This window comes from Rutilus rutilus, assembly GCF_951802725.1.
Source record: "Rutilus rutilus genome assembly, chromosome: 1".
Taxonomy (NCBI): domain Eukaryota; kingdom Metazoa; phylum Chordata; class Actinopteri; order Cypriniformes; family Leuciscidae; genus Rutilus; species Rutilus rutilus.
Window position 1 is genome coordinate 48,436,420 of NC_140209.1, and position 25,408 is coordinate 48,461,827.

A 25,408-nucleotide genomic window follows, 5' to 3' on the forward strand; every position below is an offset into this window, starting at 1 on the left:
ATGATCTATGCTAAGCTATGCTAAAAGTGGTACCGTCAGACACGGAGTTCGGCTGAATGGATTCTAAAACGGTAAAACTCAACTGTTTAACTCTGGGGGAGTTGTAAAATGAGCATATTTCCGAAAAAAGTGGAGTATCCCTTTAAATCAAGATACATATACTCGAACTTTTTTTTGAAAAATGTATAGAAATGACATGAAATATGCTTAAAACAAGAAAAAAAATATCTGTCACTGGAGTCAGAAATATAAGCTTAATTCAAAGGGAAAACAAGATCGCTTAGAAACGCTTTGAACAACTTAGAACGTCAGTGGATAAAGGCATATAATTCATCATAACATTGTGATATAGTGTACATCGTATAAATAATTCACCTGCTACATTGTTAAATGTACCCAATTTTTCATACCAACAGAAAAATAATCCGGGATAACCTAGCTTCTCTTGAGAATCCCCTGCTTCACAGCAAAGTTAACGATATGCTAAAGCCCGCCCGCACGTTGACGGGATTGGTTACAGCATATTTGTGATGTAGAGAACAAGGGCGATTTCAAAGAGAAAGGAGAAAATACTCAGCAATGGTGTTGACTGTTACATTTGCACATGATCAGAAGCATATTAAAAACACCACAGACATATAAACAACCTTAAAAACTTGATTTCACCACATGGGTCTTTAAGTAATTTTGCCTCTCGAGTAAATGTAAAAAAAAACTAGATAAAATACCATGTAAGAATTTTTATTTTTTTTGCATTGTAATGAAAAAAGTAAAGAAAACTTAATTAATAAAATATTTTAAATAGTTTTAGCAAATAAAATTAAATAATTGAATAAATTAAATAAACCATGTCCAACAGAAATAAAATACCTTATTTTGCACATGATGTATAACATGATGTGCTTTCGAATCCTGTGGAAATCTGCAAAGTTCCATGTGGGCCTGCCTTTGACCTGAAACAGTATTAGCATATTGAAAGGATGTATTTCTGTTCCTCACAGTCTTGTTTATTTCTATGAGCTATAGAAATACTGCTGTTTTGATCACAAGTTTATGAGTTTTACCTTCAGCTGGTCTGGTTCTGAGAGGAGAAGTTTGCCTCCATCTAGTTAGGTTCCGGGAAGTAAGTTGTTTAGCTGTGGTTTGAGAAGGTCTCATCTGGTTCGGATAACAGTGTATAGCCGAGGGGAACCAAACTTTGGTCCATTTTGATGGAAGTGTGAATAGTGCATGCCTGACTTGAGCTGAAGAAGACAAGGTGAGAAACTTGCCAAACATAAAGACAGACACACAACACATCTGCACATCAGCAGCCACATCCCATAATTTATACATGTACACACTCTACACCAACACCTGCCACCCTACAAGAACATCAAGGGTTCCTTCATTGTTCAGAGAGAAAGACCAAGACTAAAGAGCAAAGGTCAAAGACAGATGGTAGATGTGTTCCTCTCCAATCTATGCGCAGTATAGAGTCACACCTGTTATTCACATACGCTCACACCCAAACATCACAGTTATCAATGACTTCAGTCATCAAGCAACAGGTGCAAAGTCTTGACCCCTGATAGACAGGGACACACACACACACACACACACACACACACACACACCAATGCAACTACAATTTGTAGTAATGTAAACGTGCATAACAATAAGGTAAATTAAGCTATGCTAAACTGTAAACAATTAAATGTCAACGCATTTAGCTTTGATTATATTCTCAGTACAGCACAGCTTGAGTGCCTAATTGCTTTTACAAAATTATTACTGCATAATTTTCATTTAAACATTATTTTATCAAGCAAATTCTATAAGTGCCAACCTTCCTGCTTAACCAGACTGACTTAAATAATTTGTATAATAACTAGAACAAGTTCAAATACTGATGATACTACTAATGATGTGTGGATGATGTAAATTTTACATCATGTGGCATCATTCGAGTGCCAGATGTCATTCTGATTAGTGGACAGTCAAAGGTTCAATTTCATGTCAAACCGACAGCTTTTATAACCACTTTTTAGTATGTCTTGTAAGATTTAGTAGTCTGGAAGATTTTTTCCTATTGATTTTCTCCATAGGCATTTCAAAAGTTTCCTCAATGGAGTTCTAAACCTGACTTAAACATCCAGCTCTGAGAACAGTCAAAACTTTACAGCATTTGATCCAAAGCAAAACGTTTTTTTTTTGTTAATAAATGAATTACTCATACAATAAATTATAATCAAGAAAACACTGTTTTTCTTATGTTATATGCTTCAACACCCCTTGCTTAGTTTAGTAGCAAGCTAGGTACACTGTAATATTTTAAATAAAAAATTTCAAGTGACCGATAACATCAAAATTTTTCAATTGGCCCAAGTGAAAATCTGTAAATTAAATTTTATAATTTACAGAATTTCACTTGGGCCAATTGAAAAATTTAGATGTTATCGGTCACTTGAAATTTTTGATTTGGGAGGGTTAGAATTTTTTTACAGTGTAGTTTAGCTAACATTACAAACTGTACACTTACCAGCAAAAATACAGCAAAACCCTGCTTACTTTTCATGGTAACATCAGTGTCTCTGATATGTAGATTTTACTTCAGGATTTTGAGTATTACATCATTAGAAATTCAGCAATTAAAAGTGAATTTTACCTGCACAACACTGGACAACACTGGACCTCATGGTAAGTCTTACAGTACCACTTAAATCAATTTATAATTATTTTTTTCTGAAACTCTACTGCGGTCTTTTCATTTGCCAGCTATGTTCAGCAAAAGAGTTCCTGGGCTAAAGCATGGCATAATTGGCAAGCGTTAAATTCAATCAGACTATAAAAAGTTCAGTTTCTATGTTTTACACGTGAAGCTGTGGCAGCTGCTCTTATACTGAACCATTGCGTCCCATTAAAATGATCTCCTCCTCTCCATCTACCCCAAACACTGGCTGGACTGTAAATGTTTACAGCTCTGTGGAATGCCATGTCCAGACAGGAATTTTCAATAACTTATTAGGGAACGCTTAATGAAACCTGAGAGGTGTGTTTAGTCTACAAGAGCTGCGCTAACATCTTTCAGTGAGCCAGCAGGTGCATCTTTTCATCATAACACAGAGACACCTCAGTCAGAATATTTATTAAAATCAAGATATGCAAAATGCTGCACTAGAGTTTCCATTATGTTCGCACATTCTTCCAAGGTAAAAAATAAAAGCATGTTTTGATCTCTTGAACTCAGACTGTAAATCAGGAATATAATTAACTACAATGCCCATGAGGCCATGGGGTCATTATATTGGAGTGCATCTGAGGTCTGTCCTGCTATATTCATTCAATTTACAGCGATAAAGAGGAGGGAGGCGTCTTTAATCAGCTAACTGCTTGATGAAGTATGTGTGTGTGAGTGTGAGTGTAGGGGGTGTCTGAAGGGGTATCACAAACGCTCAAGCTTTCATATCTCACATTTAAATTGTAAAACTCCAGAATTCTTTCGTTTAGGGCTAGGCTATAGTATTTATAAGTAGCTGTATATTTGTGTCGTCAGGTATATCTCAACATTGTTTGGACCAAATTCAAATTGAAAAAAAAAAATTAAACTGCTTATACTAATCAATCATACTACTTTTTTGAAAATGTAAAATGCGGTAAGTTTTCTGTGATGGGAAGGTTTAGGGGTAGTTGTAGGGTTAGGGGATAGAATATACAGTTTGTACAGTATAAAAATCATTAAGTTTATGGTAAGTCCCTGTACTCCCTATAGTCCCTTATTGAAAACCCAACATGTGTGTTTGTGTCTTGATAAGATTTTGGCATAAAACCATTATTATATGATTATTAATATGGGCCCCAGCAGGTCCTTAGATAGTGAATATGTCACTGATATATATGAATATTCATATTTTTGGAATTTGGTCCGTGAATTCTAGCTTTAAGGCTAGTCAATGAAATAAACTTTTAGCACATTTGAAATGTACAGACTTTCATATATGGAAAAACTGAAAAACAATTCTGATTACATCATCCACATATATCATTTTTCTAGAATCCTACTAATACCACCTGCCTCCAACTAGCAATGGCAAGCAGCAAATCATGGTTTAATACCTGTGATATAAACTAAAGCCTAGTGGCTATTTAAAAAATATAGTCCCACCTCAACTTTCAGTATTTTTCTTTTTTAATAGGAAAAAACGAAACTGATGGTTAAACCAATAAAGTACAATCAAAATATTCCTGATGATGAGGCATTAGCAAACAAGCAAATTGTATAAAGAATGTTCTGTTGATGGTTTATTAGCTAACAAGCAGCTCAACCCCTTATTGTATATTCACATTAACAAATGGGAACAAAGCTAAACTGGGAACTACTTTTATACACATAAGCATTGCTCTCCCACCCTCCACCCTAAAAGGCTTACTTTATCAAAATGTTAAATCATCTGAAAATGAGAGCCGTAAATCATAGCTCTCATTTCTCCCCCCTCCACAAACTCCGGGAAGCCTCTGCCTAGCAGTGTGTGATGCCACTTTGCCAACTGCTAACAGCATTAGCGGTGGAAAAAAACAAACGCTGGATACGATCATAACTACATTAAAGAAAACTCAATCCACCTCCTAAAGGCACTCAAAGGCACTCGCAGTTACATACTCCGCGGTTATCAAGTACGAGCAAGTGGTGGGGAGGAGTGGGAAGACTGTGAGATGGGCTTACACAGAGGCTAGCTGGGCAATCTTAGCGTTTGACATGAGTTTATGAGGAGAAGGAGGGAGTCCGGGTCGCTCTCCATAATGAGGGTGAAATTTATGGCAACACTTAAAGGGATGGGATCAATAGGCCCTCCATACTTCTGCAGAAACACGAGCAACGTGGAAGAAAGGAGTAGAGGAGAGGAAGGGGGAGAAAAGAAAAGAGATGTCTGCACATCAGGGTCAATACAAGTCAGGGCGTATCGGGTTGCAGGTCTGTCTGAATGCCCTGTTGCCTCCGAGAGAGAAAAGAAGAGGGGTACAAGAGAAGCAACATCAGGTCAATAACTGCAGCGCGCTATTATATCACGGCTTAGATCCATTACTGAGACTAAATATACGTTTTGTGCCTCTGCCAGATGTCTTTGTTACATGTGCGGCATATCCAGTAGCGGCGATGCCAACTCTCTGCTCTGTGAGAGCCATTCTCTGTCCTTCAGCCTGAGGAGGACATCAGGAAATGATACATAACTGTAATGTTTCAAAGGTTGACGGGATTGGTTAGTGCATATGCAAAGGCATATGCATCAGAAATCAAACGACAGTAACAAACAAAAAATATATATAATAAAATATGATATTAAATACTTTGTGAAAAAAACTACTTTCTAAGTAACATTGTGAAATATTGAAATAATACAAAATATGATATTATAAGGGCCTACTGTGTGAAAAACACGATTTTCTAAAGTAACACTGTGAAATAATATTTTAAAAGTGAATAACTAAACTGTATCACGCTATATAAAACAACTACATTACATCACCTAATCAATATTCACGAGCAAAGCTGATTTGGTTTATAATGTGTCCTCCATCACTTTTTTCTTACAAAATGTTCAACTGAAAATATACCTTAAGCCTGAAAAGCAATCTGATAAATTATAACTGGAACATGAATTTACATTGGACCCAAAAAACCCAAAAGCAGAGAGAGAACTTTGCCTCTTAATCTCAGATGTCAACCACACACCGCTGCATTGTGCATATTACAAAGAACAACCTTAAGGCTGATTTATACTTCTGCGTCGGACCTACGCCGGAGCCTCTACGCTGTAGGCTACGCGTTGGTTTTCATTTATTCTTCAGCGTCGTTGTCCGCGTTGACGCGCAATTACACATGCAGAGGGAGCATGTGAAACCCGAGGTAGGGGTTCTAGCAGACCAATCACAGCGCTTGCGGTCCGCGTCGAATTTACGCGGTTAAATTTTTGGAGAGGTGCAAGTCAAGGTGGCCAAGGGTACGTGTGCTACACACAGCCTGCGACGTAGCTACGGCGTGAGTTTGACGCAGAAGTATAAATTGGGCTTTAGTAGCAGTTATTAACAATCACAGAACACAGATAAGAGTGCAAACCACCCTAACCAGTACAGCTGGCTTATAGCAAGAGTCATGCATCATTTGTAATAATTCTCCACCTCAAAAGAATAAAATAGCTTTTTCAATCTATCATTTATTTTTCCGATAGCTTAATACGTCTGATCTGAAGCTAGTCGAGCTTGAGGGGATAGTGATGCATAGGAAGAGAAAGCTGGAGACAAACAAAGCTGGAGAGAGAGAGGACGAGAGACATTAAGAGAACAAATCTAATTTGTCCCCACGAAAGGGAGTGTCCCTCAGGCGAAAATGCCAATCACATGAGCCTTTCACTTTTTCATTTGTTTGAATACAGCCTCCATTTGATATTTAAACTAAAAGGCCCCTATCGTTGCCCCCATCAAGCTTTGCACTGTCCGCTAATGCAGTCTGAAGAGAGCGAAGTCTCTGCAAAATGAAATGCTAAATGACATTTCGCCTCCGGCGTGCATGACTCAGTCGTGACAGAGATATCTGGGGTTTGACAGCTTGTAGTCACTCTAATAATAGTCCATCTCCTCCCCTCCATTTTACTCATCCGGACCGCAGTGGCCCTCAAGAGTGAAGTGGATTCTGGTAGCAGAATGGCCCTCGTTGTGAAAAATCGTTTGAGCTTCTCTGATTAAACATGTATAGTGTGTAGGCCGTGACTCTCATCTGAAATATACAGAAGAGCTGTTGTGCTTGTGTTCAAAGGGGTTCAGAATATCATGAGGCATCAAACTATGCTTAATCATTTGAGATAAAAGATTAATTGTAATATGAAAATACACTGTGACTTTTAGAACACAAAAACATACTCCCATTTATTGAACATTGAAATGATAACCATTGTGTGTGCGATGGGCAAGAAGAGTTAAAGGTTTAGTTCACCCAAAAATTTAAATGATCCCATAATTTACTCACCCTCAAGCCACCCTAGGTGTATATGACTTTCTTTTTTTAGCCAAATGCAATAGGAGTTATATTAAACAATAACCATAATGGGAGTGAATGGTACCCTTTTTTTAAGCCCAAAAAAGTGCATCCATACATCATAAAAGTAATCCATACAATTTCAGGGGGTTAATAAAGGCTTTCTGAAGTGAAGCAATGCGTTTTTGTAAGAAAAATATCCATATTAATAACTTTATAAACTATAATCACTGGCTTCCAGTAATGGCGGTACGCGAGTCGAGTTCCGGCCGAAGAGGGAACTCTGATCTGACGCATGAACTCTGACCCTGACCTGACGAACGCACGTGAGGATGCGTTTCTTTGTCAGCATCTTGAACGGAAGCTAGAGAAGGGCTCGATTCAAGATGTGCAGATCCAAGATCTGTCATAACCCACGCCTTTCTTGGGCACGATGAAGTATGGGCTATAAAACCCTGGCTTCATATTGGCTGGAGGGACCGGCTCTATCGCGACCTTCGCCAGTCCTTGCAACCTACTGAGGTAAACCGGATGTTGCTGAACCTGGGGGGAAGCCGGGCAAACTGAATCGCATAGCCGAGTCTGATCATTCGAATGGTCCAGTGAGATGGGCTGGTAAGCGCTAGCCAGGCTTCCAGACACCGTGCAAAGGGGACCAGTGGGACAACAGACATGCCTGCGGTGGGGCAGTGCTGTGGAGCACAGGGGCCCACCTCGGAAAGCAGGGTGAAGGCTGCTGTTGTGGCCACATCGGAGCAGATAAAAATGCCTCTCTGGAATTATCATTAGTCATTGCACTTATTGGTGCAAAGCTCTTTCAGTGATTGTGACCTCTGCTGGAACGCATCGTCACACTTACACTGGAACAGATTCCCTCTTGTTTTGATACTCTCTGAATGATGACTCAGGGTTCTCAAGTCTCACGCATTGGCCGTGAGACACACGCAATTCAACCAGTTCACACGCTCACACGCCACACCGTGTATTTCTCACGCTGAAAAGGCAATGCCAACCAAGTTGTCCTGCGAGCTTTATATATAACGTTGTATACGAGGCGCAGGCAGACAAAGTGAAGTTGTCTGCCGCCAGCACGTATCTCGGGGCCAGATTGCGTTCGTTAATATAGGCAACATAGATGCGCGAACACACGGAAGTTGACGGAACATTCTCGCCCACTGTACGTTCGTTACTAGGTAACCAACAACATCGCGCGAACACACGTCGTGAATGATGGAGAAGGTAAGTTGGAAGAAAGCTCGTCTAACATTTTTAGGCAAGAACATTTAATATATAGCCCATCGTATACATTATTATTGATGCAGTCAAAAACTCTACAACTACTTTGCAACCAGGCCAGAAGCTCTGGCTCAGTTTGGCTAGCTTACGTTAAGGGAAATGTTACTTGGGTATGGGAAGGAATGAAGATGTATTTCTTCATTTTAATTTAAATTATATATTATACTGTATTAATAGTCTTTCTAGTTACATGAAGGCTATATGTATTAAAGCAGAGTGCTCTGGGTAATATTTGATATCCTGTCAAAACATACATTAATCATTTTACCATTGCATTTGTATTTTTCAAACACTTACAACACAAAACACATTTCATAAGCTGGAGTGTGTACTATTGTGCGCGCACACACACACACCTTAATAATACTCTAATATGTCATTTGTTTACAATGTCCCACCACACAATAAATCATTATACCATTTCGACTAGACACATTCAAAATGCAAAAAGATTTGTTTTTCCAAACTGTTTGGAGCAATTAGTTATATTTTTGTAATTTTTGTATAACTTATTTGTAATTTTGAAATATAACATTAAAGAGTATATTTGATGTGATGAATTGCTCTGTCATTTATCAGATTTACCAATTGTTATAATTTCAATTTGTGCTGGTTAATTATGAACAATGGGTAAAATTGGGGGGCGGGGACAGGTGGGGGCGGGGCTCCATTAGGGCTCCTCCCCCAAACCGCATGTGATCTCACTCCAAGCTTTTGATAAAACTTGAGAACCCTGGATGACTGAAGAGCAGAGTGAAACAACGTCCGCTCGGCCCTGAAGCGAAAGCTCACTGTCTGAGTTTGTATCAGTTTGCTCTCAGACGAGAGCCCAATTTGTCAGTTCAGTTCTGACATAACGTCGAACATGACTGACTTATAGCATACACTCATTTCTGTGGCTTATTTTACTTGCAACTCTCAATGCAGTGATTGTGGTGAGATGCAAAAATAAAATTTAATAATAAAATAAATAAAAAAAAAAGCGTGAAACATGATACAATGGCCAAAGATGTCCTTCTGAATTGTGTATGGCTATACACAGTGGGAATGAATTTAAAGAAAAAGAAAAAAAGAAAGAGGGTAACATGCAAACTAAAATGACAAAAAAAATAAAAAAAATTTTATGTGAATACATAAACAAAATATACAGTAAATATAACAATTATTTTTATAAATAAATAAATATTTAAATTTAATATTATTAAATTGTTAATTTAATTATAAATTTTAACCAAAAAAATGATAAAAATCTAAACATTTTAAACCTATATTCAAAATATATTAAACCTATATTATATTAGATTGTTCATGTAAGAAGTATTATACTTTTTACAGGTCAAACAAAATTCAAAATGCAGCTGTTAAACTACAAAGAGACCAAACCGTCACACTACAGGTCACTGCTATTCATTTCCTTTGAGTAAAAGCAATAAAAACCCTCATTTAATCCCATTTCCATTGCTTTGTTAACATAGCACTAAGTCCGTGCACATGCAGTGTCAACCGCACGCCACCCGCGTGAAATATGCTGATCTCATGTTGAAATAAAATCCCAGCAGGGAATGTGGTGTTGGTAACTAGCTCAAATCTCTAAAAACCTATCCTCCCACCCCCACACACACAACACCTCTGTCTGCTGTAATTAGAGCAAACCGTTTGAGAAGATCAAGGTGAATAAACTCTTTGTGGTGGGAAATATGTGCTCCAGATCACCCAGAACCATGATGTTGACTTTTTCCAAATATCTCCAGCATCTTGAATGGAAACTCTTTTGCATCAACCACGACTGAATATGTATTCAAGGGGGCGCATGTTGGAGTATTTTCCAGGACACCACTCACAGCTTGACAAAAACTCAAATGAAGGCAAGACTGTGTTTATTTCATGTTTGTTGGTGAGGAAATGTGTTTATTTCCTGTTTGTTGGCGAGGAAGCAGACACCAATTCAGCCGGATCCAACTGCAAAGGCACAACTGGGGCACAAATTAAACTCTGTTCTATGGATTTTCCTTTGTATATACTTTTTTTCCCCCTGAGAGAATTATCATTAGGTATTATTCCCCATTAAATGATGCAGTCTGAAAACTATTTCAGTTTAGAGAAACATTAGGATTAAGTTTGGGAGACTTTTATAAGCTGAACAGTATCAATATGTACTTAACTGCGACTTTTCAGTTAGATTAAACTGCCCTCAGACCGACAAAGAGGTCAGAGAACATTCAGCCCTCTGAATGGATGAAAAGCTCCTTCCTCAAGGACACAGTGGCAGTAGTTTTCACAGAATGGTTACATCTGACATGCATGAATCCAGAAGTAATAACTGAAGTGTCAACCCTCGAGACTGTGGCCCAGTTCTACCAGAAAGACTCGGGAGATAAAATGATGTAACAAAAGCATATATTTATTAAAGGAACACTCCACCGTTTTTTCATATTAAACTATGTTATTCCCTTAACTAAGACGAGTTGGTACCTCTCTCGTCTCAGTGCGTGCACTCAATCGCTCTGGCGCGCGGCGACACTTTGATAGCACTTAGCTTAGCCCAGTTCATTCATAAGGGACCAAACAGAGATGAAGTTAGAAGCGACCAAACACCTCAACGTTTTCCCTATTTAAATACAGTTACACGAGTAGTTACACGACCAAGTATGGTGACACAAAATAAAACATGGCGCTTTTCTAAGCAGGTAAAAAGGATAACTATAATGTATGGGGGAATAGCACTTGGGAGCACTTCGACTCGGCGCAGTAAAAAGTCACGTTGGTTCTAATGACAGAAGTGAGAGGGAGAGGATTTTTCAGGCGTGACTTTTTACTGCGCCGAGTCGAAGTGCTCCCGAGTCCCAAGTGCTATTCCACCATACATTATAGTTATCCTTTTTACCCGCTTAGAAAAGCGCCATGTTTTATTTTGTGTCACCATACTTGGTCATGTAACTACTCGTGTAACTGTATTTAAATAGGGAAAACGTTGAGGTGTTTGGTCGCTTCTAACTTCATCTCTGTTTGGTCCCTAATGAATGAACTGGGCTAAGCTAAGCGCTATCAAAGTGTCGCCGTGCGCCAGAGCGATTGAGTGCACGCACTGAGACGAGAGAGGTATGTATCAACTCGTCTTAGTTAGTTAGATTGATTAGTTAGATGTGAAGGTAATAAGTGACGTAACAATTTAAAGGGGTGGTGTGGCGCAATGGATAAGACACATGCCTTTGGTGTGAGAGACCCGGGTTCGAATCCACTGTGAGACACCAATGTGTCCCTGAGCAAGACACTTAACCCCTAGTTGCTCCAGAGGTGTGCGACCTCTGACATATATAGCAATTGTAAGTCGCTTTGGATAAAAGCGTCAGCTAAATGTAAAATGTAAATGTAACAATTTAGTCTTCCTGGTAGAACTTACGCTAAAGCTTTCATTTCTCTAACAGAGAGAAGACCTCCACCCAAACAGGGACATATGATACACACTCTCTTCGGCATATACGTGCACCTCCACAACATCTATCAAATATAAGCTCCTTCACTTTTCTCTTTTGGCCCATCCATCAAAATTTCCCTTGCTCCCCCAGCCTGCAGTGGTGTGCTTTTCCAAAGTCTGACTGATGGACTCAACGTTGGAAGGCAGTGGGTCAAGGAGACAAAGAACATAACAAATCAGCTTTGTTGTTGATCGATAGTAATTAGATTTGCTTTCATTGCATTTTGGTCATCAGGGTGAATAGTTAAAGACATGTCAGCAACACTTTCTGGAATATAAGTGCCTGAGAGCAAATGAGAAAGAGGAAGAAATGCATGTGTCCCTTAAAGTGATGTTTCTCTTTTGTGTCACTTTCCATGAATAGGGTATAAAGAGGGTCATAATAGCTGTTCTATATATTAGGGCTGACAATAGATGAAAATTTGTAATCACACCCTTATCGTGAAACTAAGCATACACCATTTATCTTGTTTAACACGTTCGTTTTCTCATCATTTGCTATATCCAGCAAAGGAAACCATCAGATTGAAGGGTGATTCTCTCAAAACTGTATTTTCTTCAAGGTTTTTTTTTTAAGGTAAATTTAGTTGTCTTTAAAAAAAATAACACTTGGAGACACCGAAAGGACATAACCAAATGATATAAGGAGTCCATATAATTCATAAATGTATGCATGCACACCAAGCACCCATGAAAAAAAAATATTCCGGAAAAAAAAAATCACAGTATAGTGTGTATAGAGTAGTGTGTATAGTATAGTATGCAGTGCAACAGCAAAGAGCTTGTTTACATTTTAGACAAGTCAAGTTGCTATACCATACAGGACCACATGGAGATGGCAAACCGCATTTCTAAACCAACCGCATTGACCTGACTGCATATACTGTACCTAGGCTAGTACATGGATTCATTTCAGAATTACTAAACACAGCAACATACTCCCCAAGTGTGGGTATCTTCAAGTTAGAGTAATGGGCGTGACACATAGGCTACACGGTTTGCTTGTGCATCAATTTAACGGACTCACTCGATTACTGTATGACTCACAAATACTTCTAATAATAAAATTATACTGAAAACAACCTGCAGCCTTATCTTACCGTTTGGCAGCATCGGATCCATCAACGACCTTGCTGGTGTCTAAACTTTCCTTCTCAGGTGACTATGTGACAGAGATGACCATGATTTTTGCATAAGGGGCGTGGTTTGCGCTAAACTGGTTTGGGAATAAAATCACGCGTACGACTCATTTACGTCATCGCAATCAATCGTCTTTACCTTGATTGCAATCTTCATCCTTCAAAACTTTGCTAGAAAGACACTGGTTTGCTTTACCAGCCAAGAAACGTAGTTTGCGTATCATCTGACTGGCCATACATCGGTGTTTCGTTCAGTCTGTATTTCACACAGCGCGATGCAGGATGGGAACAATCAGAATATGACAAGAGCTCGTGTTTTAAAGCGAAACACAGACTGGAATGTATAATTCACTGAAAATACAATGCGAGTCTATTTTCTCGGCAAACTCTGATGTAATCAGCCTGCCACTTCCGCTGTAGGCTACTGCTGGAACGCCTGAGTTCAGTCTCGACTCCTCAGTGAGAAAACATAACTGCATGTTGCCAGCGTACTTCCTTATATACCCATGGCTGTACAATTTCATGTTTTTAGTCACCCGGGTAAAAATGCAAAAAAAACAACTAAATATGAATGGGAATATGGCACACACACACAAAAAAAAAAATTGTGCAAAAAATAAATAAATAAAAAATAATAGAATATAATATGATATATATATATATATATATATATATAGGGTTTAGTTTTAGTCTGTTTAGTTCTATTGTGCTTTGATTTAGTTTTCCCTGTTCCCATTTTATTCGTGGTCCTTATTAGTTTAGTTTCTCATTAGTTCCCCACCTGTTCTCATTTCTGTTGATTACTCTGTCTGTGAATTTAAACCCTTAGTTTCCTCTGTTCATCATTCTGTGTTTTTTATTTATTTATTATGTGGTGGTGATGCTTGTTTTCTGTGTATTTGTAATTAAAGATGGTTCTAGTTGAATTCTCCATCGCCATGTGCTTCATTGCAGCCAGTCCTGACAGTTCTAATTTCAGCCAAATTTGATAATAGATTAGAGGATAGTTTATCTACCATATCTAAATGTCAAAAAATGTGCCTTAAAGTAATGGGGCACATTGTATCATATTTATGAAAAGTACCTTCAGAAGCAAGATGGATCTAAACCGTGTGTGTTTCAGATAAAAAGAGAATGTGTTTTAAAGGACACAGATCACCTCTACCTCATTTCTCATCATCACAGGGGGATCATAACATTCCCTCAAAACCACACGGCTCTCTTCAGTCTGTGAGGATGTGATGACAGCCGTAACCCATCAGTAACCACAAGACTGAGATTACAGCAAGAGGGCTCCCTTTTGAAAGTCCATTAGGATAGGGTGCTTTCTGGAATAAGGCCATTAAAGAAATGGATCAGAAATTCTTTGTTGATAATATCTATTTTAAAGATAAAGTGTATGCTGTGGTACAGAAATCTACCATATATGGAAATGTCCATATTTCTACACATCAACGTTTATGCAAAACAAACAACAAGCATGTGTGTACTGTGACTTTTGCCTATTAACCTTATAGTTACAGATATATATGACAACTAGCCCTAATACACCCTGTTTGGGAGCTGAGGAGAGCTTTGAAAGCCAAGTCAACAGTTCTAATTTAGCCAGGGAGAATAAGAGCTTTTATCTAATTGCCTCAATCAATGTGAACAGTTGATTGCATAAGGATGAAATTAAACAACTTTAATTCGGCCTGTAGGGTCATTAAGGACTTGGTGCTGTGTTCTGGTAAGCACAATTTGAACCTCTAAGGTACATTTTCCCACCAGTGATGACTTCTTTACTGTAAAATCAAACGTGGCTTTGACATTCTGTGAAATTGTACCTGACACTTTAGGGACCATTGTTGCAACAATCTAATAGGGTCCAATACAGCTGATATTTTATTATACAGCCAGGAGCAACTTCCTTTCCACACAAGCATGCAGGATTTTATTGTACTGTGTGTGTATAGGTGGATGAGAACTTACAAGGTTTAACCCTATAAAAACAAAAAGGTTTTAAGTTACATGTGTATCTTGTAGCGTCAGCATCTCTCTGGTAAAATCATTAGTAGGTGTTTGTGAGAGATGCCAGCCATAATGGTACAGTAAAATATAGGGAGAGAAACATGCAGAGGTAATAAATCTACAAATGAGGAATTGATTAGCTTCTTTAACCTCGTTTTTTCCTCAGACATGAAAAATTAGTTTTAATACTGACAATGTATTTTAATACTGACAATGTTTTTTGCTTTAAACAAAAATCTTTAGAGGACTAACATTGGGTTCAGACTGCAAAGGATTTGAAAAATTGGCTTCAAGTTTACGAGTCATGTATAAAATTATGGATTATGGTATACATAACTCATTTTTATGTCAGTGGAATGCTTTTATCAGAATGATATATCTGTCGTATAACATTTAAGGGCTCAACAATATGGATGGTGCTGCTTTGTCACCACATGTTATGTTTGTTGGCCATGTACATGTGTTTTTATGCCATGCAAACTGAAACATTTAGTTTTCTGTTAAGTATTAAACATTTTTTTATGCAAACTGTGCCAATTTAAAGACCACTAGGGTAATGTTATATGGCTTACATAGATTATGATCATCTTCAAGGAATCAGTTTTTCAGAACTGTTCTGTATGCCAAAAGTGCCAAAGTTTGTTTATGTATTGAGAACTGTTAAATTATAACTATTCAGGGCAGCAGAAAATCCTCATTGTTGAGGTCTATACATAAAAAGCTAATATTATATTAAGTTTCAATGTCTTCACTCTCCTGGCTATGATTTATTTGAAAAGAGCTTGAGGTATTAAGTGATATCCAAACAGCAGAATTACATAACTTTACTGCTGATCTCTTTGTATGAAATAGTACATTCCTTCCTCTGCTTCCATCTGCACGATTCAACACACATAATACAGATGGATTTGTCTTTCTGAAAAATTACATTTCGAAAAGAGTTAAAGTTCACACATTGTATTGAATTTGTATTGATGTTGTTCATTTAAATTAACATCCAATCCCCAACATTATCTCATTGTATTTCTTTCCCTGCCCTCTCATGCTGAAATCAAGGCCTTTCTGGTCACCAGCACATGTTGTGCTGATGCTGGTCTTCAACACTGGCTAAATTAAAAAAATCTGCCTTAAAGGGATACTCCACTTTTTTTGGAAATAGGCTCATTTTACAACTCCCCCAGAGTTAAACAGTTGAGTTTTACCGTTTTCGAATCCATTCAGCCGAGTTTCTGATATTTAGAAGAATATCAGTAACCAGACAGTTTCTGGTCTCATTGACTTCCATTGTAGGAAAAAAATATACTATGGAAGTCAATGAGACCAGAAACTGTCTGGTTACTGATATTCTTCTAAATATCAGAAACTCGGCTGAATGGATTCGAAAACGGTAAAACTCAACTGTTTAACTCTGGGGGAGTTGTAAAATGAGCCTATTTCCAAAAAAAGTGGAGTATCCCTTTAAAATCAGTCTAAACAGCATAAAGCAGGCTAGAAAGTGGAAGTATCTTGTGTCAATTAATCTTTCAAAGACTAAAATTGATCTAATCTTAATGGCAACAAGGAACAGACACTTTAAAAGTGTAGATCAAATAAACAGCGTTGTGTAGGGTTTGGATAAGTTGTTACAGCACACTATGGCACTGTGTGATCTGTCTTACAGTAGTACCGTTTGCTTGTTTTAATCAAGCCTCTATATTCAACAAACAAGATCTTCCTGAGGTCTAATCTCATCACAGATGTTGCTGGACAAAATAGCCCGAAGGGTGGCCTAATTTTGCAATGATTTGTTTAGTTGACCCTACAACTTGCTGATTGATGTCTAGATTGATGGACTCAGGAGCTAATTATTTGATTGTTGAGGGCGGAACATTTAAGGGTAACACAAACAAATCACTTTCCATCTGATCCTTTTCAGAAGGAGCCATCAAAATCAAATTCAGGTGAAGAGTCACTACTTCCTGCTTCCGCCCAAAGACTTACTTTCTGAACGGATGTGCGCTTGCTAACCACCCTAAACCGACCTCGCTGACCTCTCTGAGGGTAAACAGACACCGTCGCTCAAATTCGTTTGAGGGATTTGGGGAAAACAGAATGAAGTGGGACAGAGAAGAATAATCCCATATGCCAAAAAAACCCTGGATAACGTTGGACTACTGTGTACCTCCTTGAGACAGGATAGCACTTACTGTCTAACCGTCTAAGGAAAGATTAAAACCAGACAAGGTACTTCAGGGGTTTCTGATATCACTACTCATAGGGATTTCAGAGGGGCGGACAGTTCAGTGATGTCCTTTCCAATCATACACGCATCATTAAATCTGCGGGATACAGTATCAGCATATCCACATTTCCCTTTCAAATCATACGGAAGTGGTTTTATGCTCTCATGCCTCCAAGGAATGGCAAGGGCATAAGGCCAAGTTTAAAAAAAATATACACATAGAACTGTTTTTCTAAGCCTAGCTTACAAAATTTAAACAGAACAAAATTAAAATCTCATGTGACAGGCATGTAAGTGCTCCAGTGGAGTCAATATTTTCTTAAAAAATAAAAATTCCAAAGACTGTATTATCACAGAAACCACAACTTGAAATATGTGGGCTGACATGCCAAAGTGTTTTTTAGTCAAATTGTATTAATGAAATGCAACACACAACCTGTCGTTTCCCAAATAAAATATTTGACTTTTCTCACGGTACTTAAATTCTTGAAATATTAAATATCTATTTGTACGGGAAAAAATATTCTCAAATTGTAAAATAGATTTTAGAGCAACACTTCATTCGATTTAAATATATATTTGTATAGCTTTACTCAAAATAGTGCCATACAACCAGTGTGCAATTTAAAGATAATCATATGAAAATGAAAACCTACAAAACATATACAAACTATTTTTGAATATTTGTTGCAAGGAAGGAGAGACTTGTTTTAAAATAATCCCTACTGTTAAAATTTAGTAATTATTCTTTTAGTTTTTTAGTTCAAATTTTCAGTCCTTGAGGGTCTATGGACCGGAGTTTGAAACCTCTGATGTAGAATCTCTGCATTACTTTAAACACGCTCCACTTTTACACCAATTTGTGTTCACCGTCCCCTTACAAATGCTTTTAAAGATTTAATGCTTCAGAGATTTGAGCAACACAATCTAAATGACATATGATGATTGTAAGTGTTTGCATTGACAGTACAAGACCACACTGTAATGAAAAAGCACATCAGCACCGAGGCTGTGGATACATGTCAAACATGCCCTCACAAATCACATGACATGAGTCCAACAACCCTAAAGAAAGTGACACAGTGGAGTTACATTCCTTGATTGGTTTAGTGGTGGTGTGTCAAATCATTTCCTGCCTATCTTTGTGTTTCTGTTCACGTGCTCATTGGAGGTAAGAACATGTATGTACAATCTAAATAAAAGTTTTCAATGTGTTATTTGAGACACTGTCACAGACCCAAAATAATAACATTAATTTTCTTACCTTAGCAGACCAGATGTGTGTATCATAATTTATATGCCTGTAATCAACATACACTTTCAATCACAATTATTCAATTATCACTCACTGGGTCACCTAATTTGGCTCACCTCACCTTATGCCGCTTCCTGTGACCTCAAAGTTGCCCCCATCTGTTATTGGCTGGTGTGTGAAATCAGCTTTGTTCTGCACTTGAGTTTGGCTGCCTAAATGATCCAAATGGAGCGTGTCTGATTGGGTTAGAGCAGCTAAGAGGAAACCATATGTACTGAATTTCCCTTAAGCACAACAGAGTCAAGCTTCCAAATAGTACAGTACCTGCAATTAAGTCCAACTGAGGTGTTTCCATAGCGAGCTCAGCCATGTCCATTGATGTAAAACTACAGTCATCAAAGCGTTTAATGTGCCATGAAACCCACTGGTACAATTTCTGGAAGGTGAACCCTACAGCAACTGTATAAACTTATCCAGCCTGATTCATCAATATTTGTGGTCTGTTTTACCAGACAAAAAAATAATAATAATAAAAAATAAAAACATTTTTTAAATGCGTGTGTCTGCTAAAAGTCAACATTTAAAAGTGCATTAGCATTATGGATGACCTAAAAGCTGAGGATGTTAGAAAAAAAAAGAAAAAAAGAAGAAGAAACTAACAGTAATACAAACAAAACTAAACTTAACACAAATTTTAATATAATTACATAATCATGTCAAAAAAAAAAAAAAATATATATATATTTATATTTAACCATAGATTTTTAGAGCTCCAGCATTAATCCATATGTCAGGTCATGTGTGCGTTCAGTCCATCTGTCTATAGGTGTGGTTATTTATCAGCCTTTAAATTTCCTCACTCCGGCATCTGTGAACATTTATGTCCACGAATTGTGACATTTATAGCTACCCCGTTGTGTTAGGCCACCTCGGTTTAAACCTTCCGCTATAACTCAAGACAACGAACTAATATCAAGTAAACAATGCGAAACTTGTTTTCTATTATTTTTGGATAGTAACTGTAACTGCTTATTGTTGTAGTGCACACCGCATCCCTCTAAGAAAAATGACTGTTTATGCATTGCTCTTCCAAGCGCTATATACAGTAATGAACTTCAGGCCACACACTATGGAGCCGCTCTGTTCACTGTGGGAGCTCTGGGATTATATCTTTCCTCATAACCTTTCAATCTGTGTGACTGAAATGTAGTCTTCTGGAACACTTGGGAACAACTATTCACAGGGGTTTGGAAAGTTCACGGCACAGAATCTTAGTTAACGATAGTAACTACAGAGACAGACTGATGTAAGAAATGAGGTTTGAGGTTTTGAGTCTACACATGCATCACACCTAAGCTTATTTTAAAGTAAAAAAAAAACTTAGAGTATTTGGTTACACTTTATTTCAAGCTGTCTGTGCTACAGAGCAATAATTCATACATGTAAACTTACTACAGGGTTAGGATTAGGGTTTGGTTTAGGGTTAGTTGCATGTAATTAGGCCTAATTTATAGTTATTACTACAATAACAAGGACACTGTGTAAAATAAAGTGTTACAGAGTATTTCTTAAGATCATCTCTCTTAAAATAAAGGCGAAGGAGAAAAGACTCCTGACTGTAGGTGAACACAAATGGTTACATACAGTTGAGTAAAAGAACAAGCAAGAGAGAGAGAGAGTAAAAGGGACTTTTACTCCAAATTGCTCCTGTAATAGAGATAGATTGAGAGAAACAGATCAACAGATCAATAGATCTAAATAACTGCTCTCAGTGTCTGGTGTTTTTCTCTTCTTCATCAAGCGCTCATCATGAACATCCCTCATCATGAACTATCTCAATACACTCTGCTGCTGTAGGGGTCATGCATATTGTTGTGAATGTGTGTGTGTCTTACAGTAAGTCCACCCCCCATCCCATTAATCACTCATAAGCACCCACACCTTAACCTCCAGTTGAGAGGCTGGACCAGTGCTCTCTTAAAAGCCTCTTATAAAAAATCCACTTTTATGAAATTACCGCTCGGACTACAATGATGGGAGCAGCTATGAACTTGCACTGACAAACCTCATTGTGTGTGTGTGTGTGTGTGTGTGTGTGTGTGTAAGCCATTAGGGCCTCCATCACAGGCACCCTGGCCTCAGAGCGCAGGGAGGAAGATAATGGCCAGGTGTGGTTAGTGGCCACCACAGCACAGTCATCAGTGTACAGTTGCTCTCTGCTGGATTCCACACTCTCATGAACTGGTGACTCACTGTAAATGACTACAGTATATGGGAGATTTTGATACATTACAAGCCTTCACCCTATTTTTTACGAGTCTTCTTTTCTTTTCTTTTTTACAAGAAAATAATTCATTATGTTCTCCTTTCCTCGCCTCTCTTTCAGTCACTCTAACACAGCTGGTCACCACCATATTTGCTGCTCCCTACCAGGCTTTTTAGCTTAACCATCAAGTATTCCTTGCTGAACCAGTTTCAGCATTGAATCAGCAGTTTCTGATTAAACGTAATGTTAAGCAAAATGATCTCCACTATCTCTAGATTAAACATAGCGCAGAATAAGTTTAACTCAATGTGTTACTTGCAGTGTATTTGTAATTATTTGTGACAATATCCGAGTGAAAACTGTTCTAAAGTAAATCCTACACCCATTTTGTTTTAGTGTAGTGCAAGCCTTTTTATAGCATACCTATATGAAACACAAAGGTCTATCTTAAAAAAGTTTACATCTCGGTATGTAAATATTATAATAAAGTGGCTCCTATTCCTTTTATAAGTCCTGTTCATATACAAGTGCAACTTGCAACTTCCATCTGTCTAACTTTACTATCACAATTATTTAAACTGTTATTTAAACCTTCATTTAAAATAGGGATGCACCAATATAAACCCGGTGTCTGACTGATATAGATGAGCTGATTATTATTTTGTTTATTATTTCTATTCTACTTTGTCTAAATTAAATAAAAATAAAACACACAAAATATTTTAAATGCAACAATTTAATTTAGGTTTCACAACAGTATAATGTACAGGAAAAATATATACAAATCCATATTTATTTTAGGATTTGCTAAAGATTACATTTAACAGTGTTATTAAATTATGACTGTTTTAAAGAACTTGAAGTAATCGTTAAATGAGGTAATTTAAATGGAAAAATAGTGGAAAAAAGCACAATAAAATGTACAATAATGGCAGATTCAAGAAAGTTCAATGAAGACTTTATCATTAAACTGTACCCATGAATTTCTAGATTGCCTAAACTTATTTTTTAAGCAACAAACACGTGAATATAGCACCTTTGAACCTCAGTCTCTCTGTTAACACTTTATTTCACTGCATCTTGGTATTTATGTGATTGTTTTACATTAGGGATGTAGAGTGAATGACTACAAGCATCTGTTTCATCTTTACGAGTGTGTGAAGAACTTCTGATACTTTCTGAAAGACATCCACCCCTCCTTACCGCTCATTAAGAGTTGTGAGACTGAACACAACTTCCTCTGTCACTCTGTTTACATCAGTTCCACTCAACATGCTGTTAAATTATCATTAAATTCAGCCTGTGCTGGTAATTACTGGCAGAATTACAGAGGTGTTTTTGTTTTTGTACGAGGGCATCTGCCCTAACTCACAAACAATTACAGATTATAAACAGTTTTTCTCAATCGATTTGACAAATTTCTCCAAGCTCAGGTCACTGATCTCAGAACAGTTAACACAGTGATCTGAACACTTTGGAACTGTCAGGTTGTAAATTTTCCTTAATTTTATGCAAATTGAAAATCACATGCATTTTTGTTTTTTCAAAACACTGTGCACAAAATTCTCAAATGTTTTCACATTCATACAGCCAACCTAAACTTTAATATATCAAAAAAAAAAAAAAAAACTATCGTGCACCATTTTTCCAAACAAAACTCTGTTATTTGTTAAATTCTCAGTTGCGCTCTTAATTAGCCCCAAATAAATATCTGCTGAGTTAGTAATACACACACATTTCCTAATTGTTTACACAGCTATCTCAATTATAAAATCTATATAAAAAAAAAAGAAGAATGGGAACTGGAAGAAATGTAAGAGAGATTTTGGAGAGGATGGAAGGGGTAATGTTGAGAGAAAGGAATAGATGGTATAGGAAGAGGAGATGGAGCAAGAAGAGTTGAGGATGTAGAAAGAGGAGTAGAGGGAGAAGAGATGGTAGAGTGGAAGGCAATGTTATTGGTGGAAAGAGCAAGATAAGAAAAGAGACATGGACAGAGGGGAAGGGAAGGGAAGAGCAAGGTGTAAGAGGAGGGAGGAGAGATAGAAGGATAGGGTACAGACGGGTTTCAAATAAAATCAGAGCCACCCTAATTGACCATGTCATAAATGATGATATTTCCTTGAGGGAAGCTGGACAGAGAGTTCTGCCCAATGCAAACAGCGTGCCACAGTCAATATCCCTGGACAACACAGAGTTATCCAAAGGAATAGGCAAATAATTGAAAACCAATCAGGGAAACTTGGGGAATGCTCAGAAATGCAGTACAGACAACATACAAGACTTAGCAAAGAATGACTGAATTGACCAGGCTGATATATGGTGAGCTAATGAGGCTAATGAGACACAGCTGACAGCAATCAGTGATGATGAGTCTGGGCAGTTAATTATGGGTAATGAAGTCCTTAATAGAGTGGCAATAGTCTGGGGTTGTGTGCCCTCTGGTGGCAATAAAGGGCACTCCAGCTGGAGTTCGTAACGCACAGACAGATTAATGGGATATGGTTTGAACTATTTTTATGGTACATTTTTGGATTTGTAATAAAAGAGCAGCCTGGATGTTCTGCTGGACAATTCCTGTAGACTAACTGCTGGTAGCACTGGAAAAAATTCAAAATAAAAAAATAACGGAAAAAAAAAGTTAACCGAAAGCAACACTTATCTACAATATTTTGTTTGCACTATCACTATCATCTAAGTACACACAAGCTGTAGCAAGTTTCATAACAAGTTCCAGAAATCATACAAGATCACACACATTCAGCTAATGCACACTGATGTTGCATTATGGCTGTTATTATGAAAAAGCAGCTGAGCGGGGTGAGCTCACAACGCTGTTGCCGTCGGTAACTGGCCATGTGCCTGCGTCTCTGTCATGTGCTGATGAAGAGGAACCGGTGCCCGCTGTCACAGTGTGCCAGCAGCAATATATGACTCACCCCATATTCTGAGACTGGCGCTGTTCCAGCAGCCACCCACCCCTCAATAAGCAAGCATCCTCTAGACATTCTGAGTCAGAGAGAGAAATGGACTTGTATTGTAACCAAATAAGCAAGATGAGAACACAGCTATAAGAGGAGGGAAAAAAAAGTGAAAAAAAGAAATGAAAAGTTAGAAGGTGAGAAATAAGATAAATCAGGGGGGAAAACTGAAAGAATGAGAGAGAAGGAGGGAAAAAGCAGAGGAGGAGAGGTATAGGTTTAATAACAGAACACTTTCTTCAGCACCTCAAGGTCAGATTTGTCCTTTTGAGGTAGGATCTGATCTCATGGAGTTTTTTAATCTCCACCAAGGAAAAGAGATTTTTTTGTTGTTGCTGACAGGTGTTTCCCCCAGCTATGTCAATTGTTTCAAACACATCATAGAAATGATGAACAGATTAACACTTGGAGAGGAAGAGAGAGATTATGAGCAGGCATGAACATTTAACTTCTATAAGGCTTTGAGACAGAGGGGTCAAGGACTAATGTGAAACATCTGTGTCCTATGACCACAAAACCTGCGACACAAAAGATCTCACACTTTTCTGTCAAACTCATATTGCGGAATGACACGCTGTATGGTATTTTTCATTACAGACGCGTGGTTTGATGATATACAGGTATGTTGTTCAATATATGACTGGAAGGTGACATATGGATCCACTTTTACACAGTTTTGCACTAATTGTGAGGGCAATCCACAAAATTCTGTGGAATGGACAAAATACACACAAAAAAAGATTGTCTTCAATGGACAGTACACACTCGACTTGTTAATAAGTATGTCTTTAACTTTAACCAATAATAATAATAATAATAATAATAAAAAAGCACAGTAAAAACCTGTTAATTGGTTGACCGTAAGCTACCGTACCATATAATGAGAAAAAAATAGTAGATAATATATTATATTGGTTATTATATGATATTGAGTATTTTTACTTTAAAATACTACCTTTTGTAGTTATCTTATAATTTACAATGAAATATACACACACATCTGTGGCGTAATCTAAAGCGTTACCTAAATTTAATAATGAAATGAAAAATAACTGGATAGTCTTCACTGTATAAATTAAATATAATTAATATTTGTTAAAGCTACAAAAGTGATTTTTTTTCTTTGTATTTTGTTGTTTGATTAACATTAATGACAGACAGCAGCATGTAACGCTGTCACTTTAAGAGCTAATGCACAGATCTAATACAATGATTTGAATCCATTTTCTTTCTTAATTGTTTATGTTCACGTAAGCATGGTACTGTGTTTACAAGAATACTCGTCGAGACGGGTATTTTAACATTATTTAGCAAAAATGAATTCTCTTTTGCGTCTTCTTGCGCTCTAATGGCTTAAAATCGCTTGAACGTTTAAACCGACAGGACCTAAAAACATGTGCAAATGATAAACTTTCACTCTACGATGGTTAAGCTTTGCAAGTAATCAGAGAATCATGCGCGTTTCAAAATGTGGTGCCTGGTCCGTACGGATCACAGATCAACTACCCTGTATTTGACATCACACATCCTGAGATGCTAAAACGATTGATCACGCAGCCCTAGGTTAATTAATCCATTACATTAAGAGTATCAAATTAAATATGAGCTTATTTAAAATCAACATTTCTTTCACTTCGTTCATCCTCTAGGATACATCTTTTCAGTGAGTTCATCAGAGTCCATTACGGGATTGCCTTTCCACAAAGGATATGTGATGCTTATGCAACGACGCATTAAAATGCAGCCCACTAGGTTT